Raw genomic sequence first — 15,403 nt, 5'->3', positions numbered from 1 at the left:
TTCTTGGGATTCAATTGAAAATTGACCTTTTCCAGTCCTGTGGCCACTGCTGAGTTTTCCAAATTTGCTGCCTTATTGAGTGCAGCATTTTGACATCATCTTCTTAATATTTTCTGGTTCATTTAGGGCTATATTGTTTCTGTTCTCTATTGTGCCCATCTTTGAATGAAACGTTCCCTTAGTATCTCTAATTTTATTGAAGCGATCTCCAGTCTTTCCCATTCTGTTGTTTTCCTCTATTTCTTTGCATTGATCACATAGGAAGTCTTTCTTATCTCTCCTTGCTATTCTTTCAGTTCAGTTCAGTTCAGTCGCTCAGTCATGTCCGACTCTTTGTGACCCCATGAATCGCAGCACGCCAGGCCTCCCTGTCCATCACCAACTCCCAGAGTTTACTCAAAGTCATGTCCATCGAGTCGGTGATACCATCCAGCCATCTCATCCTCTGTCATCCCCTTCTCCTCCTGCCCCCAATTCTTCCTAGCATCAGAGTCTTTTCTAATGAGTCAACTCTTCGCATGAGGTGGCCAAAGTACTGGAGTTTCAGCTTTGGCCTCATTCCTTCCAATGAACACCCAGGACTTGTCTCCTTTAGAATAGACTGGTTGGATCTCCTTGCAGTCCAAGGGACTCTCAAGAGTCTTCTCCAGCACCATAGTTCAAAAGCATCAATTCTTCGTGCTCAGCTTTCTTCACTGCTATTCTTTAGAACTCTGCATATAGATGGATATATCTCTCCTTCTCTCCTTTGCCCCTTTCACTCCTCTTCTCAGCTATTTGCAAGGCCTCCTCAGACAGCCATTTTGCCTTTTTGTATTTCTTCATCTTGGGGATGGTTTTGGTCACAACCTCCTGTACAACGTTATGAACCTCTGTCCATAGTTCTTCAGGCATTTTGTCTATAAGATCTAATCCCTTGAATCTATTTCTCACTTCCACTGTATAATCATAAGGGATTTGATTTAGGTCATACCTGAATGATCTAGTAGTTTTCCCCATTTTCTTCCATTTAAGTCTGAATTTGACAATAAGGAGTTCATGATCTGAGCCACAGTCAGCTGCTGGTCTTGTTTTTGCTGACTATATAGAGCTTCTCCATCTTTGACTGCAAATATAATCAATCTAATTTCGGTGTTGACCATCTGATGATGTCCAAGATTCATCTCTTGTACTGTTGAAAGAGAGTGTTTGCTATGTGCAGTGCATTCTCTTGGCAAAACCTGTTAGCCTTTGTCCTGCTTCATTTTATACTCCAATGTCAAACATGCCTGTTACTCCTCCAGGTATCTCTTGACTTCCTACTTTTGCGTTCTAGTCCCCTGTGATATGAAGGACATCTTTTTTGTCTGTTAGTTCTAAAAGGTCTTGTAGGCTTTCATAGAACCGTTCAGCTTCACCTACTTTGACATTATTGTTTGGGGTATAGACTTGGATTTCTGTGATATTGAATAGCAAACACATACTTTTTGAACAAAATGTATTACTGTAATTTACCAAGATTTATAAGATTCTATTTGTTCCAACAACATGAAATTTATACTTAAAGGGATATGCACACACACATGGTGCATATCTACATGGGACTTATGAACACTGGCAGTTTATATTTGCATTTGTTTTTTCTAAAAAGGGAGAACATAATTAAACATATCATGGCTGTTAAGGAGTCGATAAGTTTATAAAGCTAAATATAGCCAATGGCCATCTCGGCCAATGAATTGCCATTGTCTGCAGTGTGATAATTAGATATGGTTATCATGATAACATTCTGTGTATTGTACTAAACTATAGCTCGTAGATTCTTATTGTAGTAATAAAAGTGAGTCTACAGAGTATGGTGTGAACTTTACCTGAAACTAGGAATCTGGAAATATCACTCAAGGACAGAATTTCTGTGTCCAGTTCTCACACCTAAAGTCCAATCATTACTCTGATAGACAGCATGTTGATCTCTAGAGCAGAATCTGCCCTGAAGGCAATAAGCATAATAGTTTCATTTTGTTGCATCTCTCTGGAGCCAAATTTTAGCGATTCCTAACGTGCAATTCTACAGACTCAAGTACTGAAAAGGTTGACAAAGTGACAGGAAATAAAAGAGCTCACATCAAAGCCCTTATCTGATGATTTGAGATTTACCCTGAGGACTTGCTTGCCTTCAAGGTAGAACACCGGAGCAACTGGAAGATTTTTTTGAGGTGTACTATAATGAAAATAAGAGACTGATCTACATCAGTGCAATGCTTGAGTTTTTTACTTGGGGAATCCTTTTTCTAACACTGCATACTAATGTATAAATTTGTCCAGAGTACAATTTTCCCATTACACATTTTTACGCTAGTTGGAAATTTATAAAACGGATTTTGATTTGTGGAAGTAGCTCCCTTACACAAATTTTGATTTTAGAAACTGAGCTAGAAGGGGGGGGGAAAGAAAAAAAGTGCTCCATGGCTGAGTTGTCCACTTTCAACAATAAAAGTCTTAGTCTATCTGTCCATTTCAGAATTTGAAATTTTTAGTTTCCTGACCTTAAATGAAGTCTTTCAAAAATAGAATAGTATGGAGGGCAACTCACAAGGGTTTCTAGGTTGAAAAGTCAAATTTCAACCAACTTAAATTGATCATTTATGATAGTACTATATTTATTCATTTAGTTCTTAGAACTTCATAAAATGTATACTGTGTTCTCAACTCTGGTTGTTGTTTTGTTGTTAAAGTCCTGTCTGACAGTTTTGTGATCCCCAGGCTCCTCTGTCCATGGGATTTTCCAGGTAAGAGTACTGGAATGGGTTGTCATTTCCTTCTCCAGGTAATTGTCCCACCCTAGGGACTGAACCTGCAGTTTGTGCTTTGGTAGGCAGATTCTTTACCACTGAGCCACCAGGGAAGCCCCTCTCAACACTTAAGGAACTGGTAAATTAAACAAATAAAGAGTATTAGTATATATCCAAATAATTGCAAAACATAATGGAAAAAGATAGCAGTAAGAGAAATACAATGCAGACTTATGACATTCCAGTATTTGTACACATTATTTGACCTAGGGAATGAGAGACACTTTATGAAATATGTAGACAATAAGTTATTCATTAGGCAAAGTCATTACTAACTTTGAAGCACTACACACATAAGCAGATAAGCAATGAAGCTCATACGTGGCCAGCGCAATTCAATCAAGAGAATATTTCCCTATCTCTGTTGAAACTTGCATAGTAGTTAGCTTGTATGTTTACTTTGCAATAGTGTAAGGTATAGAATAGGTACTCAATCTTTGTTTAGTGAATATGTATGTACACATCTTCCCCCACTCCTGTTCCTCTATTTTTTTTTTCTTTTGCTCCTGAATTTTCCACTTTTCAGTTTTGTCCATGCATAAAAGACCTTTCTTTTCCAAAATACAGGTTTTGATAAGAGTATCAGTTTAAAAATTATTTTTGAACAATGAAACATGAGAAGGCAAATGAACCAAATCTGAAGCTGATGAGTGAGTTCTACACCTATCCCTGAACTGTGAAATGTTCACAACAGTACAAGAGAATGGTCTTTGTCATCAAGCATACTAGGTATGGATTTTACTTTTGTGTATGATTTGCAAAGTTGTACTCTTTGAAATTCTGTCTCTCATATGAAAATTGAGAAGTGTATAATAACACCTTTACCAGCTGGGAGAATCAAATGAATTAACTTACATGAAAGGATATATCAAAACGCTTTTGACACATAGTTGATATTTAATAAATATTTCCTTCTTTCTTTCCCCTTTTGCCTTACTCCCTCAGGCTAATTAAAATTCCAAACTCAACTAGAGTCAGAATTCTAATTTGCATTAGGTCTATAGGGTAATGCTGAATGAGCCTGAAGGTAAACCATTTTGCCTTGGGCTGCCCAGGCAAGTATCACTTTAAACGATTGCCTTAGAAATGGTGGGAGTGTAAATACAACTGGTAGAGTGGATGTTCATTAAATTACTGTCCATAACTTAATTTAAGAAAGTTAATTGATTTGAGGAGAAACAAGATACTCTTTGAATGTCTGGTTCTAGAAGATATAATGCAGGTATAAAATGGTTAAAGAAATTGTCAATATCCTTGAAATTTCAAATTTATTTTACACAATAGAAAATATATTTTCAGAAATTCCCTGGTAAATCAGTGATTAGGAATCAGTGTTTACACTGCCAGGACCTGGGTAGAGTACCTAGTAGGGTAACAAAATGCTGCAGCCATTTGTAGCCAAATGTGAGCTTGTAAGTATATATAAATATATATAATATATTATATAATTATATAATATTAATAATATCAATGAATAATATTATCAGTTCAGTTCAGTTCAGTCACTCAGTCATATCCGGTTCTTTGTGACCCCATGAATCACAGCACGCCAGGCCTCCCTGTCCATCACCCACTCCCGGAGTTCACTCAGACTAACATCCATAAGTCAGTGATGCCATCCAGCCATCTCATCCTCTGTCGTCCCCTTCTCCTCCTATCTTCAATCGCTCCAGCATCAGAGTCTTTTCCAATGAGTCAACACTTCACATGAGGTGGCCAAAGTACTGGAATTTCAGCTTTAGCATCATTCCTTCCAAAGAACACCCAGGGCTGATCTCCTTCAGAATGGACTGGTTGGATCTCCTTGCAGTCCAAGGGACCCTCAAGAGTCTTCTCCAACACCACAGTTCAAATGCATCAATTCTTCTGTGCTCAGCCTTCTTCACAGTCCAACTCTCACATCCATACATGACCACAGGAAAAACCATAGCTTTGACTAGACGGATCTTTGTTGGCAAAGTAATGTCTCTGCTTTTCAATATGCTATCTAGGTTGGGCATAACTTTTCTTCCAAGGAGTAAGTGTCTTTTAATTTCATGGCTGTAATCACCATCTGCAGTGATTTTGGAGCCCAAAAGTAAAGTCTGACACTGTTTCCACTATTTCCCCATCTATATCCCATGAAGTGATGGGACTGGATGCCATGGTCTTTGTTTTCTGAATGATGAGCTTTCAGCCAACTTTTTCACTCTCCTCTTTCACTTTCATCAAGATACTTTTTAGTTCCTCTTCACTTTCTGCCATAAGGGTGGTGTCATCTGCATATCTGAGGTTATTGATATTTCTCCCAGCTATCTTGATTCCAGCTTGTGCTTCTTCCAGCCCAGTGTTTCTCATGATGTACTCTGCATAGAAGTTAAATAAGCAAGGTGACAATATACAGCCTTGACGTACTCCTTTTCTTATTTGGAACCAGTCTGGTGTTCCATGTCCAGTTCTAACTGTTGCTTCCTGACGTGCATACAGATTTCTCAAGAGGCAGGTTAGGAGGTCTGGTATTCCCATCTCTTTCAGAATTTTCCACATTTTATTGTGATCCACACAGTCAAAGGCTTTGGCATAGTCAACAAAGCAGAAATATATGTTTTTCTGGAACTCTCTTGCTTTTTCTATGATCCATTGGATGTTGGCAATTTGATCTCTGGTTCCTCTGCCTTTTCTAAAACCAGCTTGAACATCTAGAATTTCACGGTTCATGTACTGCTGAAGCCTGTTATATATAATTATGTATATTATATATAAATTATTTTATAGTTTTCCATATGTTTAAATATGTTGCATTTTTCTTTTAGTCTAAATTTTTCTTTTTCTTTCTTTTTTGTTATCAGTTTTAGAAGACATTTATTCATTCTTCATATCAAATACTGTACTTTATGATCTGTTTCAAATTCAGTTATTTATTTTCTATTTCATTAATTTAAGCTTTTATTTCTATTGTTTTCCTTTCTTACTTTTAGTTTTCTCTACTTGTTTTGTTGAATTTATTAAGATGCATAATAAGATCTTCCTATTAATAATGTATTGAAATAAAATTAAAAACAATGTCTCCTTACAACTTAGAAAGCATGTCCACAGAAGTAAAACAGAAAGAAAATAACTTTTTTATTGAATATGCATTAAACCAGAATGCACAAAAGGGATGCACTGCAATGCACTAAGGGACTAGCAAAATAACGATCTCACACCAAGTCAGCAGATAGGACCCATGACATACCACTTCTTAAGAAAACTAGTGAGTGGTTCTCAAGTAGAAAGGTTTTGACAGCACAATTGGTTACATACAGTTCACCACAATTTACCTGGCAATTTGGATGCCCATTCTTGTTTGCTAGTAGATTTAGTTCAGAGAAATAAACGTTTATTTCTTTTATAACAAGAGTTAGTTTACAGCTCGGAGGGAGGTACTTAGAGAAGTTAGGCTCCAATCCTCCCTTAGAAAGTGGAAGATAGGTTTCTCTTCTTTGATGATTACAGCACAAGGAGATGGTCATTGAGAAAGACACTTTCTGGGTTTTTAATTAGGCAAGAGATTGATTTAGCCCTTGAAAAGATTTCCATACACATTTCAGAGACAAAGTAATTACCATGACAAGTTTTCTAAAGTAAACACTTTAAGAAAAGGAGTTAGAATGTCTTTTCCCTTATTTTCAACAGGCTTCTTATTTTCAATTTGGATTTGCCCTGGCAAATCAAAGATTTCTTAGGCTGCTGAGCTTCTGCTGAGATTCAGCTTTGCCAGAGGATTTCCATGCTGCCTCTAACCTCCAGCATTTCTACCTTCAGGTGGTAACATTAACTATAAGTGTAAGTCGCCTAGTCATGCCCGACTCCTTGTGATGCCATGGACTACAGCCCACCAGGCTCCTCTGTCCATGAGATTTTCCAGGCAAAGATACTGGAGTGGGTTGCCATTTCCTTCTCCAGGGGGTCTTCCCAACCCAGGGATCAAACCCGGGTCTTAAACCCGGATGTTCTGCACTGCAGGCAGATTCTTTATTGACTGAGCTACAAAGGAAGCCCAAACTTTAACTAGACGAACTCTAAGAACACAGTAGTATGGATTTACTGGACTTCCATTTTCCCAGCATTAGTAGAATGGACCCATGGGAAAGAAGAAATGTGATACAAATTACAATGGTGGGAAAGATCAGGGAAGATTTTATAGAGTTATCATTAAAACAAAAGACATAAGGACATGCCCCATAATCTAATATACTGGGTAAGTGGAGAACTCAGTACAGTTCCATCTCTCAGTTGTATCCGACTCTTTGTGACCCCATGGACTGTAGCACGCCAGGCTTCCCTGTCCATCACCAACTCCTGGAGCTTGCTCAAACTCATGTCCATCAAGTTGCTGATGCCATCCAATCATTTCATCCTCTGTCGTCCCGTTCTCCTACTGCCTTCAATCTTTCTCAGCATCAGTGTCTGGGACCAAGAAATTCAAGAACCAAGGAGTCAGTTCATCAGGTGGCCAAAGTATTGGAGTTTCAGCTTCAGCGTTAGTCCTTCCAATGAATATTCAGGACTGATTTCCTTTAGGATTGACTGGTTTGATCTCCTTGTAGTCCAAGGGTCTCTCAAGAGTCTTCTCCAATACCACAGTTCAAAACACCAGTTCTTCAGCACTCAACTTTCTTTATATTCCAGCTGTAACATCCATACCTGACTATTGGAAAAACCATAGCTTTGACTAGATGGACCTTTGTTGGCAAAGCAATGTGTGCAGAGGGATGTTGTGGGGAGGGAGGTGGGAGGGTGGTTCATGTTTGGGATCGCATGTACACCTGTGGTGGATTCATGTCAATGTATGGCAAAACCAATACAGTATTGTAGAGTAAAATAAAGTAAAAATAAAAATTGAAAAAAAATAAAAAAATAAAAAATAATAAATGCATACCAAAAAAAAAAATAAAATGCTGTCTAGGTTGTTCATAGCACTTCTTCCAAGGAGAGAGTATCTTTTAATTTCATGGCTACAGTCATCATCTGCAGTGATTCAGGAGACTCCCCCTAAAATAAAGTTTGTAACTGTTGCCATTGTTTCCCCATCTATTTGCCATGAAGTGATAGGACCAGATGCTATAATCTTCATTTCTTGAATCTTGAAGCTGGCTTGAATGAGTTTAAGCCAGATTTTTTACTCTCCTCTTTCAATTATATCAAGATGCTCTTTAGTTCTTCTTCACTTTCTGCCATAACGATGGTGTCACCTGCATATCTGAGATGATGTATTGTTGATATTTCTCCCAGGAATTTTGATTCCAGCTTGTGGTTCATCCAGCCTGGCATTTCACATGATGTACTCTACATATAAGTTAAATAAGCAGGGTGACAATATACAGCCTTTACATACTTCTTTCCTGATTTGGAATCAGTCTGTTGCTCCATGTCCAGTTCTAACTGTTGCTTCTTGAACTGAATATGTATTTCTCAGGAGGCAGGTAAGGTGGTCTGTTATGTGCATTTCTTGAAGAATTTTCCACAGTTTGTTGTAATCTACACAGTCAAAGGCTTTAGCGTAATCAATAAAGCAGAAGTAAATGTTTTCCTGGAATTTTCTTGCTTTTTCAATGATCCAGCAGATATTGGCAATTTGATCTCTGGTTCCTCTGCCTTTTCTAAATCCAGCGTGAACTTCTGAAAGTCCATGGTTCCACGTATTGTTGACTCCTAGCTTGGAGAATTTTGTCCATTACTTTACTAGCATGTGAGATGAGATTGTGTGATTGTGCAGAGCAATTGTACCGTGCAATTGTGTGGTAGTTTGAACATCCTTTGGCATTGCCTTTATTTGGAATTGGAATGAAAACTGACCTTTTCTATTCCTGTGGCCACTGCTGAATTTTCCAAATTTGCTGGCATATTAAGTACAGAACTTTAACAGCATGATCTTTTAGTATTTGAAATAGCTTGACTGGAATTCCATCACCTCCACTAGCTGTGTTCCTAGTGATGTTTCCTAAGGCCCTCTTGACTTTGCATTCCAGGATTCTGGCTCTAGGTGATTGATCACATCATCATGGTTATCTGTGTTATGATTTTGGGGGGTGGTATAGTTTTTTGTATTGTATAGGGAAAAGCTGGTATTCGAATTTTTAAGCAAGGACCACACCTTGGTGGATTCTCATACAAGTGTTCTGAGGTACACACTTTGAGAAATACTCCATGAAATCACTGAGAACCTGAGTAAAATTAAATGTGAAAAACTATCTCAAAGATATGAATCTGCTAGCTGAACACACATGCAATGCTGAAATGAAAAGGCAAATTTGATGCTAAAGCGAGAAAAATTTAGATTTAAAAGCTGGTAAAATAGGCACAGGTCCATGGCCTAAGAGAATCAAAAATATGATAAAATGACCCATATAAAAGTTTAACCCTCTTTATCTCTGTATCTTTTGACAAGGCTTAATATAATTTCAAATACCCACCCTCCTCAACTTTGAATTCTTTAATGATGTATTTGCCTTTTCATAGTTTCTCTAGTATATTTGGGCTTTTAAAATTACTTTGTTTTAGTCCTTGTCCAGAAACATAGGGACTGATGACTGCCCCCCACCTCCCCTGCCAACTCACCATGGTTAACTGGCTACTTCTATTCTCCTTCTAAATCTCATCCTGAGAAATGACAATATCCATTCATAAGTTAATTTCTCGCCAATAACTTTTATGGTGCCTTTCACCAATGCCCTTGTCATTAGTGTCAGATGTCCTCTGCTCTTTTAACTCCAGCTAATAATGCACAGTGGTGATTCAAGAGTGCTCAGGTAGGCAAATATATCAATGATGTAGGACTGGGAGAGGATTGAATGAGAACACCAAAAACCTTGGTGAAGTGAAAACTAATGTGAGTTGATTTCGGAGGTGTTTTCAAGCACTGAGGAAGAAAATGTGTCCTAGACTAAGGATTCAAGAGAAAAGTCACAGAAGAGAGGATATTGCATGGGAGGGAAATATGAATAATGTAAGAAAGCAGGAGTCTGGAAGTTCAAATACCAAAGCTTGTCAGTGCCTAAACTGCAAAGAGGTGATCTGTAACTTGTCATTTGATAAGGTTTAGACCAGATTTTTACAAAATTTTATACAACAGCAACAAATTCTAAGAAATTTTTAAAAAGTCTTAATAACAGGGACTTTTGTTTATTTCCTGAAGGCATGTAAATATTAATAATTTAATTTAAATTTACTATATTGTGTAGATTCTCAATTTGATTATGCCCACACAGTAGTAACTTGAAATGATTCGATATATATGGAAGAATAGTCATATTTTATATTTTACCACTTACTTTCAACACCGATTCTCTGGGAGTCAGTGCCCCAGAATGAAGCAGAATAGCATTTTCCCATTACCCCATCATGGTTCTTACATATCAGGAGCACAGAATAAAGCATTCAGGTGAACCAAGGGTCACATTTTAACTTTTGTACTAACTTTAAAGAGTACATATTGCAAATGCCTATGACTAGATCTGAAAAAAAAAAAACTTACTATATCTTTCTATTTTAATCACAATATGATCAATAAATGATTATAGGGTTGGCTCATCTGCCTGCTTGCTTTTACTTTGGTCTCTTTGTTCTTTTATTCTCTTTCCACTCCTTTACCTTCACGTAGTTTAGCCTTTCAAATTTGTGAAATTTACTTAGAAACTGATAAATTTCAGTTTCTATACTAATGAAATCTTCCATTTTTTAATATGCTATTAGCACAACTCAGCACATGAGTGCTTTCAATCTGTCCCAGAAAAAAGAAACCACTGGAAAAAAAAATCATTTTGCAGTTTTCAAAATATGTAATACTTTAGGATAATGTGCTATGTTGTGAGAAAATATAGAGGAGGGCTTGGTTAAGAAAGAGAAAAAAATCTGTGGTGTCAGTACCTAGAATCTGTATTGTCCTTGAGGTAATTTGGGTGCTACTGTGATGACCAGGACCTAAACCACAATTACTATAAACAAGGCAAGTGGGTATCAGTCTTAGTGATTGGTACTTGTATCAGAAGAGAATGACAACGTGAAAAAATGTGTATTCAAATAAGAAACAGCGAATATAAAATTAAATCTGTACTTTGATTACAGAAAATGTTCAATCACTATTAAATCAAAGGCAAGGAATATGAGGACTTGCAAACAATTGTTTTTTAATGGTTTTAGATTGGGCCTCTCTATTTGTTGTTTCTGTTTATTCTCTGTACAAAAAGAGACTTATGCCACTTTATGAAGCATGTCGGTATGGGCATTTGACTTTCTTTTCCTTTTGGTAACCTGAGTCACCATTTTTGAGGAGTTAGTATTCAGTGCTTTATTTTCCCCCTGCCTTGTCGCTCTTTAATGTTACCCTGTTTTCCTATGTTTACACTTTAACTTTTCCTCTGTTCAACAGAAAGCACTTTAATCTTCCAATATGCCTTAAATTAGCATGAGTAATTAATTAATTATTTCATAAATATTTATTGAACTTTTTCTCTGCACCAGTTCTTGTGCTAAGTGGTGAGGATACAGATTGAGCAAGACTCACCTGATCTCTGCTCTAAGAAGCTTTGAGTTCTTTAGAAAACAGATAATATTAAGCTATAATAGTCATAAAGTGTGATGCATATCAGGATGAGGAAAGTGCATGCATCTTAGTGACATACAGCATGAGGACCTCATCTTGTTAAGAAATCAAGGAAAGCCTCCTGAAAAAATTAAATATTTAAGGTGAGATATTAGAGATACATTGGATAAAAGATGTGGAAAAGAGGAACAAGTGTAGAAAACCTATGAAAATGCCTTCCAATGAGGCATTCCAGTTAGTTTAGTATATTTAATGATTTAAAACAAGAGTGATTGCACTTTATTCTAAAATAGATAAGAAGCTGTTAACTGTTAACAATTAAAATGCAGATAAAAACCAATATGTTGCAGATCCTCATGTAGCATCTGCATACACATACCTCAAGTTCTTGCTCCCACTGACTTTTAGATCACTATTCTCCCACCCTTTTGTGACTCTGAAACAATTTCTTAGAAACTTAAGGTATTGCCTATATGTCTTTACAACCCTTTTCATTCACATTCTTTACCCACTTTCAATCCCTTAATTTCAGTGAGACTTCACACTTGCCACAGTCTTCTTCCCGGTTACAAATTCTGCCATTGTTCTATGTGACATCAACATCCACACAGGGATCCAAACAACACCCTAGTCACCCAGCATGTGGAGCTAAACTTCCTGCAGGATGCTCCTCCATTCTCCTCAGACACTCAGATATTGTAGTAGGTTTTAAAATCGTTCCCAAACTACAAAATCTCACATCTTAAACAGCTGCAATAATTTATAATTCTCTTGTAACATGGAAGAAAAGACTAAGCAAGCTGTTGTGATGTCTTAATGAAGAAGGAGGACTTCCCCAGTGGTGCCAGTAGTAAAGAATCCACCTGCCAATAAAGGAAGCACAAGAGACATGGGTTCAATTCTTGGGTTGGGAAGATTCCCTGGAGTAGAAAATGGCCACCTGCTCCAGTATAGTTGCCTGGAAAATTCCATGGACAGTGGAGCCTGGCAGACAATAGTCAGACATGAATGAGTGACTGAGTACACTCACAAACTGGTAAAAATAAAGCAATTATATATTGAACAATGCCAGCATTATTACTTTTAATCCTGATGGAAAACAAATACAATAAACATATTTTTCCCTTCTTTTGACATATTTGAACAATGGTTTAGGGTAATTAAATAATATCCCTAAGGTCATATGAACAGATCATAACAAATTTGAGTTTTGAAGCCAAGTTATTGTCCAAAACGCAGAGATCAAGCCTTTAACCACTATTGTTTATCCAGAAGCTAGGTTATCTGCACAGAAAAATAAGTTCTATTCTTCCAATAAAGAGAAATATAATAATAAAACCTCAAATATATATTATAAATCAGTGAACTCATTGCTTATATGACATTTATTTTTATATGACTCCAATCTTCCAACACAATAAAATTAAAGAAAATATCTTAAGATAGAGTTTAAAAGAAAACACATATAATGCATAACTTGGTAGTGACAGAGAATGGGGGTCAAAACTGAACAAATAAAGGCATCTTGAACATATTTCTTAGTTTGATTTACCATCTCTTTATACTTCTACAGAAGATACAGGTTTTGCTAATTGTAGTTGGCCATTTACAACCTCCTGGACTTGACTGCAACACTTATCAATATTAATCCTTTTCCTTCATGAAAATCTCCTCCCATTGAATTCGATGTTAATGAATTCTGTAAGTTTGCTTACCTTTCTGATCATACTTTCTCCAATCTTTCTTTTTCTCACTCCATAGTTGACACAACTTCTGTTTTCAAAACTTTCATTAATTTATCTTTGTGGGAAAGTACAGCATAATAATATCATTGAAAGTGAAGTCACTTAGTCATGTCCGACTCTGCAAACCCGTGGACTGTAGCCCACCAGGCTCCTCTGTCCATGGGATTCTCCAGGCAAGAATATTGGAGTGGGTTGCCATTTCCCTCTCCAGGGGATCTTCCCAACCCAGGCTTCGAACCCAGGTCTCCCGCATTGCTGGCAAACGCTTTAACCTCTGAGCCACCAGGGAAGCCCCAATATCATTAGCTGACAAAAAATATTGATCTCTTCATTAGCATAATGTACATCTGATTATTTGCATAAATGTTATGTATTGGTTCTGGAACTCATGGATAGAATTGAGTCTGTATATGAATCCCTATCGGAGAAGGCAATGGCACCCTACTCCAGTACTCTTGCCTGGAAAATCCATGGATGGAGGAGCCTGGTAGGCTGCAGTCCATGGAGTCGCTAGGAGTCGGACACGACTGAGTGACTTCACTTTCCAGTTTCATGCATTGGAGAAGGAAATGGCAACTCACTCCAGTATTCTTGCCTGGAGAATCCCATGGACTGAGGAGCCTGGTAGGCTGCCGTGGGACACGACTGAGCGGCTTAACTTTCACTTTTCACTTTCCTGTATTGGAGAAGGAAAAGGCAACCCACTCCAGTGTTCTTGCCTGGAGAATCCCAGGGGTGGGAGAGCCTGGTGGGCTGCCGTCTATGGGGTCGCACAGAGACAGACACGACTGAAGCGACTTAGCAGCAGCAGCAGCAGTATGAATCCCTATGAAGTCAGCCATCCTAGGTTAAAAGCACCAAATTTATTATTTCCCTTGAAATTACTTTGGTTTCACCTAATATGATCCACACTGCATTGGGCATTGCAAGACAGGCTTTGTCTCCAGTCCATCTCTGGCATAGTGCTTATATTATATAGTACAAAGGCAGTCATTAAAAGCTGTTAACTGAAAACAAATTATGTTTGTTTTAAAATCATGATTTTCTTAATTTCTCGTGTCTTCTTAGCTCTAGTTCTATATTGCAACTCTATTTCTCTATAATGCTGAATTTGAAAATCAGTGTGTTCATAATTATAGAAGCATAGATTCTACAAAATTTTTTAAATTTTTGTTTTCTTAAAATAATCTAGGCCTGATACTTCAGAATCACTTTCTCATCTTATTCTCTCTGCTATTCTCATTCCAGGCCTCCTTAATCTAACTCAAGAACATTTCATTACTTCTCTAACCTGTTTGCTTTGATTCTTCCCATAATATGGAATGTTGAGTCCATATTTATTAGCATATTAATAATTTACAGCATTTTATGCTTCTCATGCTCAATAAATCTTGATGTGCTCATAGTTAGATACAGGATGAATAAAATATTTTAAATATCATTGAAGATATCTAATCTAACCATATCTATTCAACAACATCCAAATAATGATTAGTACTTTTCTGTGTTCTAAGATCTGAATATTGTTCCATATTTTAGGTTTTACTTTCCCATAACTTGAAATTCTCTCCTTATTTCACCTCTGCATATCTAAATAGAGCTTAACTTTACACACAGCACCCAAACACTGCCTTATACCAGATTCTCAAAACCAGCATATGATGTGATAAAATTAAATCAGTAAGAGAAAAATATAATTACATGCGAAGTATTGTGAAGAAATTCTTCAAGAAATCACTGGAAAACAATATAGCTGTTAGTAAGTGGAACATAACAAAAACAGAGAATGCTATAAATATATTTAATGTTTTCAGTAATTCTGTCCTTCATGCTGAGTTTTAGAGAGTTGCTTCAGTAAATATGAGATAAAAATCAAATCAATAGATACACAAAATTAAAACATTCAGTCTGAATAGATATAAGAATACTAGAAACATCTTGTTATTTTTGCTTATTTGAATTGTAAAAGATCTTAAATAAGGAAAAAAATACAGAACTATATTAAGTACTTACATTTTTGAGAGTAAAAATATAATGAGGGAACAGAGAAAAGAAGGAGATGGTGTTTGGATTGTTAGGAAAATGCAATGATGAAAATTCAAGGAAACTTTAAAAAGATTAAAAGTCTAATACAAACTATACAGTCTAACCAAAATCAGAGTTAATTCATTTTTGTAGGAAAAACTGAGTCACTGTTGTCAGGTTTTGCATGTTAGTGGGGCCAGGATGTCTTAAAGTTGATCCTTAGTGCAGTAAACCATTTA

This window comes from Ovis aries, chromosome 17 (assembly GCF_016772045.2).
Source record: "Ovis aries strain OAR_USU_Benz2616 breed Rambouillet chromosome 17, ARS-UI_Ramb_v3.0, whole genome shotgun sequence".
NCBI classification, from domain to species: domain Eukaryota; kingdom Metazoa; phylum Chordata; class Mammalia; order Artiodactyla; family Bovidae; genus Ovis; species Ovis aries.
The sequence above is the reverse complement of the archived record's forward strand: the minus strand, read 5'-3'. Positions refer to the sequence as shown.